Source organism: Rattus norvegicus, chromosome 16 (genome assembly GCF_021556685.1).
Source record: "Rattus norvegicus strain SHRSP/BbbUtx chromosome 16, alternate assembly SHRSP_T2T, whole genome shotgun sequence".
Lineage (NCBI taxonomy): Eukaryota > Metazoa > Chordata > Mammalia > Rodentia > Muridae > Rattus > Rattus norvegicus.
Genome location: NC_141549.1, coordinates 24,839,747 through 24,854,797, shown reverse-complemented (window position 1 = coordinate 24,854,797; position 15,051 = coordinate 24,839,747). Strand labels below are relative to the sequence as shown.

The following is a 15,051-nucleotide window of genomic DNA, read 5'->3' as shown; positions in this document are numbered from 1 at the left end:
AGGAAAGGCCATCCAGAGAGTGCAACGTAAGGGGATCCATCCCACATGCAGTCACCAAACTCAGGCACTCTTGGGGATGCCAAGAGGTGCATGCTGACAGGAGCCTGATATAGGTGTCATCTGAGAGGCTCTGCCAGAGCCTGAGAAATTTAGAGGCAATGTTCTCAACAAACCATTGGACTGAGAAGTGGGACCACAATGGAGGAGTTAGAGAAAGGACCCCATAGGAAGAAAAACAATGTCAACCAACCAGATACCGCAGAGCATCCAGGGACTAAAGCTCCAAGTAAAGCATACACATGGAGCAACCCCTGGCTCCAGCAGAATATGGAGCAGAAGATGGACCTTGTTGGGCATCAATGGGAAGGGAGGCCTGTGGTCCTGTGAAGACACAATGCCCCAGTGAAGGAGAATGCCAGGGCAGGGAAGCAGGTGGGAGTGGGTGGGAGGGTGGGGAGTGCCCTTGTGGAGACATGGTGTGGGGTGATGTGATGGGCTGAGGTTTTCTGGAGGGGAATCATTTCATATGTAAATAAAAAATCTTACGAATGAAATGAAAAAGAGTAGAGGGCTATTCCTATAAAAACTGGAAATCAATGGAACTAAATATTTTCTGAGGGCAGTTTAAAGAAGAAAATGTCTGTGGAAATTTAGAAGATGGTAAGTGACCTCAAAACATTCCATGTTCTATGTTGAAGAGAATTTTGTCTTCTGAATTCTAAAACTGACTCTTTTTCCATTCTTAATCCTGTAGGAGAGCGAGGTCCACCTAATTCCTACTCTTTCATGCTTACTGATCAAGAAAATAGTTCTCTCCTTCTAAATTCACTGTTTATGAGTCTAGAACTTCTTTGTTGTTACTTTGGTTGCAACAATTGCATCCCCCTACACTCTGTTGCAACTCTGAAATTTTCAGTGCACTTTAAAAATTGATTCTATAGTATTTTATCCTTTGGAATATTTTTAGGTCTAGAGATATGGCTCAGTCGTTAAGAGCTTTGGCTAACTGCACTTCTAGGAGACCTGAGCCTAATATGCAGCTGTACATTTTGGCCTTCAACTGTGTGTAACTACAGTTTGAAGGGGATGTTGAATTCTATTCTGGATGCTACAGACACTACATTCATTTGGTGCACAGAAATACATGCTAAGTATCTATACAGGTCAAATATCAAAATAATACATACTTACCCATGGGTGTCTGTTTTTACCACCTATGTTGCACCTATAGTGTCCAGAAGAGAGGTTCAGGTCCCAGAGATGTAAGTGCTCTTAGGCACTGGATGATTCTGAGAATAGAAATAGGTTGTTGGAAAATGCAACCAACCCTTATCAATATTGAGTCATTCCTCTAAGCCCCACATTGATTTTCCCTATTTTATAGTGTAATTTTGCTTTGTTTTTGTCCATGGCAGTTGGAGCTCTTCAAGAGAGCACTACTTCTTAAGCCCTCCCAGGTCAGGCTTTCGGGTCCCTGGGTTTATCAATTAAAATTGGGGTACAAAGATAAGCAGAGAATTCTCAACAAAGGAATTTCAAATGGCCAAGAAGCACTTAAAGAAATCTTCAAAGTCCTTAACCATCTTTGAAATGAGAATCAAAATGATGCTGAGATTTCATATACACTGTTAGAAAGGCTAAGTCCATAATTTCAAGTGATAGTACATGCTGGTAAGGATGTGGAGCACAGAAAAGATTTTTTCATTGTTGCTGGAGTAGAAATTTGTACAATCAATTTGGAAAATTAATTTGGCATTTTCTCTGAATACTCAAAATAATTTTACCTCAAGACCTAGCTATACCTCTCCTAGGCATTTACACAAACGGTTACCTACTATACAACAGGGACACTTGCTCAACTATGATCATAGTAGCTTTGTTCATAATACCCATAAACTAGAAACAATTCAATTGCCCCTAAAACAAGGATGGATAAAAAATAATGTGGTACATTTGCACTGTAGAATACTATTCAGCTATGAAAAACAAAGACATCTTGAATTTTGCAAGCAAATAGGTGGAAATTGAGAATATCATCCTGAGTTAGGTAACCCACACCCAAAAACATGCATTGAATGTACTGACTTATAAGTGCTTATTAGTCAAAATTACAGTGTAATCATAATATACCGTATATACAGAAAGATACTGAATATGAAGGAAAGCTCAATATAAAATACCTGATTCTCACTTAGGAGGGGGAATAAAATAGTCATAGGAGAAATATGTAGGGAGAGGACTGAGTAAGAGAGGGATAGGAAGAGGAATAGGGAATGAGTTGAGTATGAAGTTTGAGGAGAGACAGAAGAGAGGGCTGGAGAACCAGAAGTGTAAATGAAAACCTATAGCTGGAGAGAGGGAGAGAGAGACAGAGAGAAAAAGAGAGAGAGAGAGACAGAGAGAGAGAGAGGAGAGAGACAGAGACAGAGACAGAGAGACAGAGAGAGAGACAGACAGAGGCAGAGAGAGACAGAGTTGTGGGGTGCGGAAGGTGGGAACATCTTGAGGATATACCAGACACCTGGAGTGGGAAATTTCCCACGGTAAATAGTGGTGACATTAGCTGATACTCCTGGCAGTGGGGATATGGAAACTGAAGATGCCACTTCTGTAGCCACACAGGAACTCCAGTGGGAATATAAGGACAACAACCCATAAGAAGACACAAAACTTTTGACCCCAAGTTTATCCTTCCTACAAGAAATGCAGAGAGAAATGTGGAGCAGAGACTATGGGAATGGACAACCTATAAAGGTCCAAGTTTAGACCCATCCACAGGCAAGTACAAGTTCCTGACAATATTAATGATACTTTGTTATACTAGAAGACAAAGGAATCACTTAACCCTCCGCTGACAGGTTCTACCTAGCAGCTGACTGAAACAGATTCAGAAACCCATAGTGAAACATTGTATCATGCCTACAGACTCTTATGGGAGATTTAGGGGAATGAGTGAGGGCCTGGAACAGAACATCAACTACACAGAATACCAACAGAGTCATCTAAACTGAACCTTTGGGACCTCTCAGAGACTGAACTATGTAGTACATGAAGCAGACCTTGTCTGACACACATTTGTTGAAGATGTGCAGCTCACTCTTTATTTCGAGTGCTAAAAGTGGGGTGGGAGCTCTTTTTAAAGCCGTTTCTTGTCTGTGAAATCTGATACTTTTTCTAGACTCAGTAGGAGTGGATGAACGTAATCCTGCTGTTTCTTGATGTGGCAAGGTGCGGGAATACTCACGGGGCTGGGGAGTTCAACCGCTTAGAGGAGGAGGAGAGGTGGGATGGAAGGAAGAATGGTGTTAGGATGGTCTCAGAGGGGGCAATGATTGAGATATAAAGTGAATAAAAATATAAAAAATAAAACAAAAGTATATGTAATATATAGCAGAGGACCCCTTGGTCAGGCTTCTGTCACAGAAGATGCCACTAATCCTCAAGAGATTGGAGGCCCCAGGAAGTTTAGACGTTTTGTGGGTGTGGATATCCCCAGTAGAATTGGCGGGGGATTATGGGATCCAGAATTCTTGGGGAATGGGCCAGGAGGGGAATAATATCTAGAGTGTAAAATTGATTAATTTATTTACTAATTAAAAATTCTTTGGATCTTTGTAGATGTAAAATTGTCAGTATAACCCTTTAAGAAATTATTCATATCTACATCAAAATGATAATTCACCATTATAAAGCTCTCATGATCCTAGAGATGCAGATAAGATCTTGTCTATCTAGAGGATTAAATATTATTTATTGCATTATTAAAGTCAGAGTCTATATGACCAACTGAGGAGAGGTAAAATGGTTTTGAAATTATTCAACGTTAGTATTGAAAGACATCCTTGAGAGAATAGGGATACCCAGTGTCCTAGTTAGGGTATTACTGCTGTGAATAGACACCATGACCAAGACAAATCTTATGAAGGACAACGTTTAATTGGGGCTGGTTTATGTGTTCAGAGGTTCACTTGATTATCATCAAGGTAGGGGTATGGTGGCATCCAGGGAGACATGGTGCAGGAGGAGCTGAGAGACTACATCTTTATGTGAAGGCTGTTAGTTTAAGACTGACTCCCATGCAGCTAGGATCAGGGTCCTAAAGCCTACACCTCAGTGACACACATTCCAACATGGTCACAACTTGGAATATTGCTATTCCCTGGGCTTCACACATATAAACCATCAGACCCAGGATACAGTTCAATATAATAAAGACAAGATAAGAATGGTACACAGCAAGTATCATTCTAAAATATATATGCCCAAGCATTCACACTAAATCAGAAATCAGAAATGTGAAAAGTATATTTGATCTTCCCCTGTTCAATAAAATCATTGAAGTCTTAGCTAGAATAACAGCACAAGTGAATGAGATAGATGTACACCCTTGAAAGAATGAAGCCAATGTCACTTTATTTAGGCCTGGGTGGTTGATATACACAAAAGACTCTAAAGCCTCCACCAAAATTCCCCTGCAGCTATTCAATTGTTCAGCATTGTATTAGAGGAAAAGGAATGCATCAAACCAAGTTAATTTCTTAAATCCAAATACCCAGCACACTCTGCAAATAAGCAAACTCACAGATTCTCACAGATATTATAGATTAAATATAACCAAGGAATTGAATGACTTGTACAGTTAAAAACTCTAAACTTAACGTAAATTAACAGAAGAAGATACAGTAACATGGAAAGGCCCCACGCTCCTAGGTCAGAAGGATTAATATGGTGGAGTTGGATGTGATGGTTTATATTTCCTTGGCTCAGGGGTGGCACTATTAGAAGCATGGTCCTGTTGGAGTAGGTGTGGCCCTGTTGGAGTAGGTGTGCGACTGTGTGTAAGGGGTTTAACACACTCATCCTAGCTGCCTAGAAGGCAGTATTCTGTAGGACCATCCAGATGAAGATCTACCGCTCTCAGATCCTCCTTCACCATGTCTGATTGGTGGCTGCAGTGATCCTGCTGTGATGATAACAGGTCTGAACCTCTGAAGCTGTAAACCAGCCCTAATGAAATGGTGTCCTTTTAAGAGTTGCCTCGGCCATGGTGTCTGTTCACACAACTAAAGTCCTAAGCTGAGGAATATTGAATGGCTGTGAAGTACCTATAGAAATGTTCAACAACCTTAGTCATCAGGGGAATGGAAATCAAAACAATGCTGAGATTCCTCCTCACACCCCTCAGCATGGCTAAGAACAAAAACTCAGGTGATGACAGATGCTGGCAAGGATGTGGAGAAAGAGGAACACTCCTCCACTGTTACTTGTATAGCAAGCCAGTACAACTGCTCTGGAAATCAGTTGGGAGTTTCCTCAGAAAATTGGACATAGTACTACCTGAGGACCCAGGTATACTCATTCCTGGGCATAGAATCAATAGATGCTCCAACATATAACGGACAAACATGCTCCAGTAAGTCCATAGAAGCCTTATTTTTAATAGCTAGAATCTGGAAAGAACCCAGAAGTCCATCAACAAAAGAATGGATACAGAGAATGTGGTACAATTACACAAACGCAGTACTACTCAGCTATTAAAAAGACAATGACTTCATGAAATTCATAGGCAAAAGGATGGAACTAGAAAATATCATCTTGAGTGAGGTGACCCCAGAAAATAACACAGATGGTGTGCACTCACTGATAAGTGAATAGTAGCCCCAAAGCTCAGATGAGCCAAGGTGCAATCCACAGATCACATAAAGCTCAAGAAGAAGGACAACCAAAATGTCTATGTGTCAGTATTTCTTAGAAGGGGGAACAAAAATATTTATAGTAGGAAATATGAAGCCAAAATTTGGAGAAGGGTTTGGAGAAAAGTATAAATAAATAAATAAATTTAAAAAATCAAAATAAAAATAAAGAAAACATCCACAGTATATGGGGAATTGACAGCACTTTATCAAATTACACTGATCCATAGAGATAACTGCATGCAGAAGACAGAAACTTAGTCCATTTCAACACCAAGCACAGAAGTCAATACCACATACATCACATACATACGGATCTGCATAATACTTCACACAACAAATGTGGCAGAGGAGAAAGTAGGAAATATGTTTGACTTTACTGTACAGAATGGTACTTCCTGAACATTAGTCCTATAGCACAGAGAATAAAAGCAACCATTCATAAATCATACCTCCTGAAATTTAAAACATGGCATAAATCAATGATCATCATCATTTGACTGAATATGATGCCTCTGCCATTCATAAAAATCTTAGTAGATTCTTATAAAAATAAGTATATTTACAATACAAACCAAGATAAACCTTATCTATTAAGCTTCACACCTACCAAGTAGCATTCATGATACGTAAAGTAGTCTGCATGATTTCAGAACAGAAATGCAAACATGGTTATTCCAAAGCTACAAATACTGCAAAGTAAACCAGTTACTGGCTCGTAAGATGTTCTGGTACAGTAGTGGAACACATATTATGGAAATAATTCTCTTTCCTGATTCTATTTCAGACACACTCTATGTGATGGAAGCCAGGCCTGAAACTGCTAAAGCAGCCAAAACCCTAAGAGTAGATATGTCCTGAGCCAAGAGGAAAACTCAGTACTCTTATCCGTATCAATGAAATGACTGTCATAGCTATAGATCTGTGTTTGGAACCCTCATTAGAAAAGCATCATCTTCTTGTAGGCTATAGACACTAACACAGAGACCCCAACCTGGAAAGTGTACAGAGAAGGTGGTAACTCCATTTTAAATGGGATGACTCCTTTACGTCTCTCCCTCAAGACTTCATTATCTCTATAGCAAATAAACGTAGAGATTCTAAGAGATTGGGGTGATAGATTACTGTAGTGAGTGACTTACCGACATAATACCAAGTCCCTAGTAAAAGAGAAGAAAAAACAACATGGAATCTGAGAAGTAATACTAAGAAGTCAATAGGATTCAAACAAGGAATTGCTGAGTGGATGAAGGTAGAGGTCAGTACTTTCCCTTTCGTGCATTCAGAGGACCTGTGGGAGCATCACCTAAGGACGGCACAATGGCACCAGCCACCCTGGGTTTCCCTTCAGTATTTAGGTATTTTAGTAATATCTGCAATTTAATGAGTATAAATATCCTCCACTTGGGAAGACAGATGTGATGTTTGGATTCCACTGAGCATGGATGTTTGTTAAAATTTATTCTCAGTCTAATAGGTCAGGTCTGCACCTGAAGGGTGCACTGTGCACTCACTGATTTTGGTGAACAGGATTTTATGTGTGAAAAGAACAAATACTTCTCACGCACTTACCAGATGATGCAATCCAGGAGATTGGAACCTTGATCAAGGAGAATCCATGTCTCTGTGACTGCAGTGTCCTGAAAATGACTCATTTCTTCTTCTTTTTCGTGATTAGGCAGGTAGCAGGCCAGTAACAAGAATGAATATATATATCCAATTGAATTAAATTTTTTCAGAAATAAGTGACATCATGAACAGCAGATGACAATTGGAGAAATGGTAAGTTATGGAGTCAGGTCTTCACATGTTATAAAGTTGTAAAGGAAAGGCAGCAGAGCATTGTGAGAAAAACAGTCCAAGGAGATCAATGGACCCAGATGTGTAACCCTGTAGCTATCTGCCCAGGGTTTCAACAGAGGTCAATGTGTTGCATTGTTGAGATGGCAGCTCTGTCCCCCTTTGCACAAAATCAGATGCCACTTAGGCTCATGCACTGCTTCCTCAGGACTTAGCCCTTCCTTTAGGTTAGTTGTCAGTGTTCACAGCCTGCACTAAGCCAACCTTATCAATCAGGCCACTGTTCAGTATTCATTTTAATCTCTCAGAGACTCTCAGTCCACTCCTTTGTAGCTTCCCATCACACATGTGCCTTCTTGCCTTTAGCTGTTTGTATGTAGTGCTTCTAGGTTTCTGGTTTGTGCTGTCTTCACTGTAACCCTCCACCATAGAGCCTATAGTTTGACCAAACACTGACCTCTAACTCCGTCTTTCAGTTAAATCTCTTCCCGATATATACTACATGCACTTAATATGTGAAGGGAGTGTACATTGCCTGTCCCTCTGATTTGTGAGGATATATCATAAAGTTGCTAAATAGAACACCTTGGTGTCACAGACTGTATTGTTTGTCCAAGGGACTTAGCATATGAGTTTTGAATTAAACTGCTTGCCTCTTAATTGTAAGAGTTTCCCATTAAAATGTTCAAAGTGAAAGTCTTGCATTTTAAAATTTTTATTGCATCAGTAGCTTTTTTAGTGTATTTTCAAGGGAAAACAATCTTTAACCCTACTCTTACTTCTCATATTATCATGTCATGTGTTATTAGTTGGCAAAGAGAAGACAGTTGAAATGTGGCTTCTCTGAATTTTCTTTCTTTCCTTTCCTTCCTCCTTTCTTTCCTTTTTTTCTTTCTTTATTTTTGTAAAACGTTTATTCTGCTCCCTCCACAAGTGGCCATTAATGATGACTTTATGAGCCATTCCAAATACCTGAGATGATGGTGATGCTCCATTCTCGTGTAGGGCGTTTTGAGGAAAACACCCTTATTATATTCATGACTGTCATTACTTTGTCACATCCAGAAGACCTAGTTTCACAGCACGTCTCCCCACATTTTGTCCTTATATCTTTTCTGACTCCCTCTTCCACAACAGTAACTGAGCCTTGGAGGATGTTGTGCTGTTTGATTTTAATGAACTTTCCATAAATCTACATATAATCTGGGAAGACTGAATCAGAGTAGAGGAATCTTCTCCATCACATTGTCTTGAAGGAAGTCTGTGGGTCATTTTCTGTGGTTAAGGTAGAATGTCCCCTGTAATTGTAGGTGGTGATACTAGATGTTGGTACTTCTGGGTGGATGGGCCTCAGTTGTATAAGAAAACAGGTTGAGGGGCTGGGGATTTAGCTCAGTGGTAGAGCGCTTGCCTAGGAAGCGCAAGGCCCTGGGTTCGGTCCCCAGCTCCGGAAAAAAAAAAAAAAAAAAACAGGTTGAGCAAATCATGTGAACAAGGCAGTAATCTCTGCCCCTCCCCACTCTCTCTCTCTCTCTCTCTCTCTCTCTCTCTCTCTCTCTCTCTCTCTCTCTCTCTCTCTCTGTGTGTGTGTGTGTGTGTGTGTGTGTGTTTGTAAGTGACAAAGTCCATATGTAGAGGTGAGAGTGCAATGTCTTAGAATTGGTTTGATCCTCCTACCAAGATTGCAGGTCATCAGGCTTGAATGGAAAATGATCTTAGGTGCTGTGTCATCTCAATGGTTGCTTTTCTACAAATTTCTTCCCATTGACATTCTTTTCATTTAAAAAGCAGAAGCATTTCTAATATTTCTGTCACTTTCTAAGTACATCAAATCTTAGACAATATTAAGGAACACGTAAGGATGTGCAAGTACTTTAGAGGCAGTGCGAGTTTGCTTCACACATGGAAGGCAGCTCTCGAACTGTGAAGACAAGCACAACATTTTAAGGGAAGTAAATAATTTTTAGTACAATAAATAATTGTATAAGACACCAGGGCCTGACACTCAAGTTCCTGATTTTTTTAATTCATTTGTGTCCAGAAGAAGTCAGTGTGTTTTTCCTGCTGTTTGAAATATTTCCAGAAGTTTATGTAAAGGTATAGGCTTATAGCAATTTTTTGTCCAAAATATATAAAGATGTCTAAAATCTCAACAGTAAAAGGTCAGCATGGGCAATGGATTTCAAGACCTTTCTCCAGAGATTTCCAGCTAGATACCTAGCTAGAAGAACATACCAACCAGAAAAGCAACAACTTTTGGTCCAGCCCCTGCTCCAGTTGCTCAGGCCACACATGAATATCGAGCTGCATATCTGCCACACATGTACTGGGAGGCCTGTCTCCAACCCCTGTATGTTCTTTTGCTGGTGGTTCAGATGCTGAGAGCCCAAAGTGTCAAGTTTAGTTAACTCTGCTGGACGGCCTATGGAGTTTCATTCCCCTTGAGGGCTGCAATCCTTCTTCTGAATCTTGTATATGAGTCCGTAAGTTCTACCCAGTGTTTAGCTGTGGATGTCTGCATCTGTCTGAGTAAGCTGTTCAGTGGAGCCTCTCAGAGGACAGCCATGCTAAACACTTGTCTGTAATTGTTATAATTGTTATAAAATACTCTGTTATAGAGTATTATGAAATGTCAAGGATTGGTGCTTGCCCACAGATGGGTATCAAGTTTGGCTAGTATCCCTCAGTCTCCACTCTGTCATCAATTGCTGATTTTTTCTTTCAGTTTGTTTATATGGCAGATGACTTGTTGAGTGTTTGTAACTGAACCATCCCTGCTTTCCTGGTATAAAACCTACTTTGCAAGTATTTTCTGTAGTTGTTTTGAAGAGACTTCGATAGCTCAGTTCACAGAGCACTGGAGTGTAGTTGACACATACATTTCACAAATACTCTTATAAGTTTCTCATTTATATATAACATATAGTATAATAAAATGATATATATATATTCATATGCTGAGTGTGTAGGTCAGTGGTGGAGCACTTGTATGGCACATGTGAGACTGTAAAGGAACTGAGAAATAGCAACCTTCTATATTACTGTTGGAACTATAAATATAAAATGGTTCAGCCTCAAGCAGCTGAATGTGCACAGAACTTACAAATGACAAAAGGGAGGAACCCCAAGAAGTATAGCATGATGAATAGGTAAACAAAGTGTGGCGTATCAATACAATGGACTAGTATCTAGCAATGACAAGAGGTATTCATAATAATCCTAAAACATGAAAACACATTACAATCCGTAAACTCAGTGAAAATAGCATTTTTAATGACCAAAAAGCTTTATTTTTATATTAGATCATTAATTTCTATTAAATACCTAGAATGAACTGGTTGGTGGTGACATATGCCTTTAATCCCAGCACTCAAGAGGCTGAGACATGTAGTTCTCCATGAGTTTAAAGCCAGCCTGGTCTACAGAGTTAGGTATCGGACAGCCAGGGATGCTACACACACACACACACACACACACACACACACACACACACACACACACACACGGACATACACGCACTCACACAATCAATCAATCAATCAATCAATCAAACAAAACCTCAAAAACAAGACAACAAAAAGAAATCAATCAATTAAACACAACAACTGCAGCAGCAGCAGCAGCAGCAGCAACAACAGCAACAACAAACACTAACAGAATGAGAAACGTAAAGCAGAAGTTAGATTGGGTACCAGCTTGTTTCCTCATTAATCAAAGGGCCCCTCAGAAAACCATTCATATTATGGGCTATTGCAATGGCATTGGAGCTGTACACAACCTGGTTTTAAGGTTCTATATTTGAAGGTCATACTTCTATCATCAAAGAGGGATAGTTGGAACTGGTGCCTAAAAAGTTGATAGGGGGTAGGCTGTGGAGTAAAAAAGAGTAACTTGTAATGGCCCAGGGTTTCCTGTCAAAGATGAGAATGTTTTTAAAACAATAGGGTAATGGGAGCATGACTTTAATAAAGTACTAAGAAACCACTACTACATTGTACGCTTGTAAGTAATGAACTTAGCACATAAGTTTACTACATACCTGTGAACCTATTATTATTGAAACATTATGCTTATTTCCTATGTGTGAAAGTTTTGCCTATGTGTCTGTCGGTGCACTACATGCATGTCTGGGCCTGTGAAGATATAAGAGGGGTCTAGATCACCTGGAATTAGATTTGAAGATGCTTTTGGGCTTCCACATAGTTGTCATTGTAGGTTGCACGGTTTGTAGGTGACAGATATTGAGGATTACCTTTGCCCTCCAGTAGCAGACAGGGTACCTTCCAGTATTATGAACTCTGGTTAGTAGGGTGAAGAGTCTAGCTAGACCCCGGCTCAACCTCTCCCACTGTGATGACAGAAGTGTTACCATCAGAAATCAGTCCTGAACATCAGATTGTGTAGACCAACCAATAGTCTTGACACAAGCCTGTGACAGTTGAGGCTTCCTATAGGACCCTATGGTTAATGACTCAGCAGTTTGTTACCCATTCCTGTTACTGGAGGTGAAATTGTGTGACACAAGATGTCTAGGTGGAGCCTTCTGTCCTCTGTTAGTTTTTGGCTCCGTATGTATTCCCTTGGCGCATGCATGCATATATATATAAAAATATATATGTGTATATATATGTATTTATATATGTATTTTTTTCATTTGTTTTTTTAACTTGGTGACAAATATTAAACTGTTATACTTGGCACTTTTTGCTTTTGTTCGCTGAGAGAAATGTAGAATAAACCCACAGTGTTTTTGGAATAGGTGAATGATTGCCTTTTAAGGTGACTGGCATTGACAGTAGTGGAAAAATAAATAACCCCAAAATAACATACATGTATTAATAAATCATGTCAGGGAGAAAAGTACTGAGACAGAGGTCACAGAGACCTCTCCGTGATGAAAAGAGAAGTGGCCTCGATCCTGGACATGCTTGGGGCGTTTACCTCCCTGGCCGTTTTGAGACTGTCCATTCTAACCAGTGCTGGAGGACTCCTCCCCCGATCCATGTACTTCCGCTTCCTGGAGCTGTTGTGGGCCTTCACCAAGATGGCGGATGTGAGACTTGCTCCGTCTAGGCTGTCCAGTGTGGGTGAACCCCACATCAGCGGACTTCCAGAACACGCCCTATCCTTAAAGGCTTTGTGGTCTCTCGGGGCTGTCTGTCAGAACCAACAACTGCAGGATGGAGCTGCGGTCATCTCCACAAGGACTTCATCTGCTCAAGAGGTAAAGGGGCAGCGCGCAAGTCTGGAGTTTAGGAAGGAAGGATTTGGCCTGTGATACACAAGGAGCAAAGGCAGCCCTCACATACGTCCCTGTTTTCCTGCCTCATTACAAACAGCTCTGTGGCATCACATAAATCAGTCAGCAACCTTTCTACAAGGGCTCACAGAAGACATCTGAAGCAGATGACACCGTCTCTGGCAAGGTAACTTACTACTTCTGAGATAGAATCTCACTTTGTGGGCAGCCTGGTCTACAGAGAAACCCTGGCTCAAAACACCAAACCAAAGCAAAACCCCAAAAACATTAACAGAGCCCAGGCAATCTCACAAGTCTCTGCAGCACCATTTGCCAAACAGCAAGTCAAGGCGTTCTGCTGCTCTCCCTAGCTGCTTGTCTTTCTTCAGGATCCCTAAGCATCCTTTTCATGATGGGTACCAGGTGACCCATGATTTGAAGACAGAGCCCAAGCCTGGGGACTCCTGAGTCTATACCTGCTGAAAGCTCTTAGTCATATGAGACCTCCACCCTGTGTGACAGCAGGTCCTAGGCCTTAATGAAACTACCTCATTTTATTTTTATGTATAACTTAAGTTGTGTAAACATACAAAAAGGCACACAGATACAGACACATATGCACGCGGGCAAACACACACACACACACACACACACACACACACACACACACACACAATCGTTTTACCTCTGTGTATTTTCTGTGTACCATATGTGGTAGAACCTGGTGCTGGTTCCCCTGGGGCTGCAGCTATAAACAGTTGTGAGCTGCCCTGTGTGTCCTAGCAATCAGAACTGAGTGTTATTCAAACCAAAACTAGAGCTGGTCACTGCCATGCCCCCATGTAGATTTTCTTTTTGTTTTTCCTGTTTTTGTTCTTTTTGTTCTTTTTTCTTTTTTCTTAGATATTTTATGTATTTACATTTCAAATGTTATCCCCATCCCCCCTCCATAACCCCTGATTCTATGAAGACTTTATTAATATATAGAGCATTAATTATAATAGACAACACTCGAAAATTTATCATAAGACAAATTGTCAACTTTAGGGCAATATCAATAATGAATATTAGATCAACATTACCTGTTTGCTAATGGATAAAAGACATTTTGAACAGGAACTGTGACCATGTCCCCTTCACAGAAGGTGAGTGAGGACCTTCTGTTCTGTTGATTTTGCACTGATATACATGTGAAGGTTAGAGATTGCCATTGTCTTTCTCTCACTTTCCAGTGCCCCACACATGTGGAGCTAAGTGTGTAGTGGTCAGAGGACAGAGCCAACTGACGGTTCTGTTCTGGCTTCTGAGGACTGAACTCAGGCCATCAGGCCTCCCTGTGGGTTCCACCCCTGGTCCCTCTGTTCTGGAGAGAAACCTCACCCAGCCACACCCTCGTGTGATTGATTTACTATCTAGGAGCACATTGCTATTCACACTTGCAGGCAAGTAAGCCTTGGGGCTCCCCTTATCCCCACATCTACAGTCAGGTTTTCAGGGCAAATGTTTTACCAAGTGAGGTTTACCAACCGCAAAAGCGCTTCATTATTTTTCTGCGGGGGGGCGATTTTTTCCTTTTCTTTTATTTTCCCGGTCAATATTAAATTGGATGTATCTTATTTACATTTCAATTGTTATTCCCTTTCCCGGTTTCCAGGCCAACATCCCCCGAACCCCTCCTCCTCCTCTTCTATATGGGTGTTCCCCTCCCCATTCTCCCCCCATTACCTCACCCCAAGAATCCCATTATTTAAGGGTCCAGCCTTGGCAGGACCAATGGCTTCCCCTTCCACTGATGACCTTACTAGGCTATTCATTGCTACCTATGCAGTTGGAGTCCAGGGTCAGTCCATGTATAGTCTTTAGGTAGTGGCTTAGTCCCTGGAAGCTCTGGTTGCTTGGCATTGTTGTTCATATGGGGTCTCAAGTCCCTTCAAGCTCTTTCAATCCTTTCTCTGATTCCTTCAACGGGGGTCCCGTTCTCAGTTCAGTGGTTCGCTGCTGGCATCCACTTATGTATTTGCTGTATTCTGGCTGTGTTTCTCAGGAGAGATCTACATCTGGTTCCTGTCAGCCTGCACTTCTTTGCTTCATCCATCTTATCTAGTTTGGTGGCTGTATATGTATGGGCCACATGTGGGGCAGGCTCTGAATGGGTGTTCCTTCTACGTCTATTCTAAACTTAGCCTCCCTATTCTGGGGGTGGGGGGATTTTTATTTGATATTTTTTGTTCCCATTTCAAATGTTATCCCCTTTCCTAGTTTCCCATCCATGAACCGCCTATCACATTGCCCCTCCCCCTCTTCTATTAGGGTGTTTTC

General features: G+C 41.0%; 1 long non-coding RNA gene across 1 annotated transcript in view; it reads right to left on the bottom strand.

The window, feature by feature from the left end:
- LOC148000482 (uncharacterized) overlaps positions 1–15,051 on the bottom strand; it is an 87,621-nt gene that overhangs the window by 39,687 nt on the left and 32,883 nt on the right. The window contains exon 2 of the long non-coding RNA XR_015639748.1: positions 1,192–1,289. This is a non-coding gene — a long non-coding RNA (uncharacterized LOC148000482). The remainder of the gene's footprint in view (positions 1–1,191; positions 1,290–15,051) is intronic.